The 1,829-nt window shown below is 55.8% G+C and overlaps 1 long non-coding RNA gene across 2 annotated transcripts in view; it reads left to right on the top strand.

Annotated features, from left to right (window-relative positions):
• The first annotated feature begins 9 nt into the window (after positions 1-9).
• Positions 10-1,829, top strand: part of LOC104858402 — a 32,350-nt gene continuing 30,530 nt past the window's right edge. For both annotated transcript variants that reach the window (XR_779141.3, XR_004518562.1), the window contains exon 1: positions 10-97. This is a non-coding gene — a long non-coding RNA (uncharacterized LOC104858402). The remainder of the gene's footprint in view (positions 98-1,829) is intronic.

The following is a 1,829-nucleotide window of genomic DNA, read 5'->3' as shown; positions in this document are numbered from 1 at the left end:
TGGGACGGGCCTTGGGGCCACCAGCCGGGTGGGGAGTGGCTTCGAGGGGCCTCTCGCCAGCGGAAGGCCCGCGAGGCCGCCCTCGGAGCACCGCCAGGTACGTGCGTTTTCCTTATTTCCCGCGCGCCCAGAGCGCACTTTCGGGAGGGAACGAATAAACCCGGCTGGTGTGTAAGCCGTTCGCTGTAAACGTGTCTTTATGCGGCGTGGACCCCCATCTAGTGTCCGTACAGCTGCCACCGGGGCGCCCCTCTACTCTCTCCGAGGCCAGGAGGAACAGGGCCCCTCTGGAAAGCTGCGGCCCTCTTCTCCCGGTCCGAGACTGTGCGTCCAGCCTGGGCCTCAGCTGGGACAACGGGCTTTGTTTCTTCAGTCCCCACCTCTGCTCTTGGAAAACTCGGATTCTTTTCCGAGTTGGCAGGCTCGATTTGGAAGAGGGTGTCGAAGGAAGCCTGGGACCGGAAAGGCCCGACCTTGTCGGCTGCTGGGCTAGGAGCTTCCTTCGCCCTGGAACGACCCACTTCTGGCCCCAGGAAGCCTGGGCTTGCGGCTAGGAGAGGCCTGTGGACTTTGGGGTTTTCCGGTCGGAGGAGGCCAGTAGTCGGCCTGGAGCGGACTCCTTCCCCTCCCCCATGCCCATTTCAAACAAAAGAACTCGGAGAACCGATTTGGGGGGAGAACTCTTCAGATTGCAGACTTCAGGTCTTCCCGCCCCCGTCCCCCCCACCAACAAAGGGAAGATGGAAGAGAACTAGAGGGAAAGGAGCTTTTATTTTTAGAGTTTCTTTAAAAATTCACTTTCTCATCCCAGAATTAGAGACAGCTGAGCCAGGGCTTCCGCACTTTCTTACCCGATTAATAGGATTTCAGATGTTTGCTGGGGAGGTTTTGCTGAAAGATTTTCAGAAGAGGAAAAGGGTCCTAGTTGTGTGGGAATTTGGAAAATAACCTCCAGCCGGTGAGATTAAAGACCCCTATGGAGTGAAATCAGCCCCCTGGCCGTTTTGCAGAAGATTGAAAGTTAAATAATTTGGTGATGTATGGTGGGAGTAGTTTTGTGTCCTCCCCCCAGTAAATGAGAACAAAAGGCCGAGGCCAAGGGGTGCAGGATAGGCTAGAGGTTTGAGAGCCCCAACTGGGATGGAGCACTTTATAAAAATTCCTCGCCTCCCGATTCTGTCCGGCGCACACAGGAATATTTCCTGGAGTCTGGACTGGGAGGAAAGTTGATTCCTCTGCTTGGCCGAGAGAAAAAGTACCTGGGCTTGGGAAGAGACCTCCTTGGGGTAAAGCGTGCAGCCCGTGTGACCACCTTCATTCCGCGGACCACAGCCCCGGGCGCGCGTAGTCTCTCGGTCCCGCGTGGCGCGCGGGGCACAGACCCGCGTCCACCAAAGCCCTGGACCTCATTTCTCTCAAAATAAAAGTCAACAAGCCATAAAGGCTCCCGACTCCAGTGGAAAAGGCGCCGCAGATTTATGATCTCTCGAATTCCCCACACTCTAATTATCCTTGCTTTTAGTTGACTCACGAGTAGTGACCAATAAAATTTTTTAATTTTCCATTTTGGATTTTTCCCCCCCAACGCAAAAGATCCAAATTTCCGAGCCGGGAGAAAAGAAACTTGCCAAAGGCTGAGCCGCCTATTTTCTCTCCCCCAAACCCTGCTCAGTTGCAATTTAGGGCAAAGTTTTTGTTTGTGCTCGTAGGCATTTCCGAGATTCCACCTCGGAACCCTGTGGGGTGCAGTGCGAGCTGCGCCAACTCCGGGCCCCACCCGAGGGGTCGCGGCGCTGGTTCATCCGGGCCGGGCTGCCGCGGGCCCGAGC

This window comes from Fukomys damarensis, unplaced genomic scaffold, assembly GCF_012274545.1.
Source record: "Fukomys damarensis isolate Sample0158 unplaced genomic scaffold, DMR_v1.0_HiC HiC_scaffold_23, whole genome shotgun sequence".
In the NCBI taxonomy this organism is placed as follows: domain Eukaryota; kingdom Metazoa; phylum Chordata; class Mammalia; order Rodentia; family Bathyergidae; genus Fukomys; species Fukomys damarensis.
Note: the sequence above shows the minus strand (reverse complement) of the source record. Positions and strands in the feature narration are given on the sequence as shown.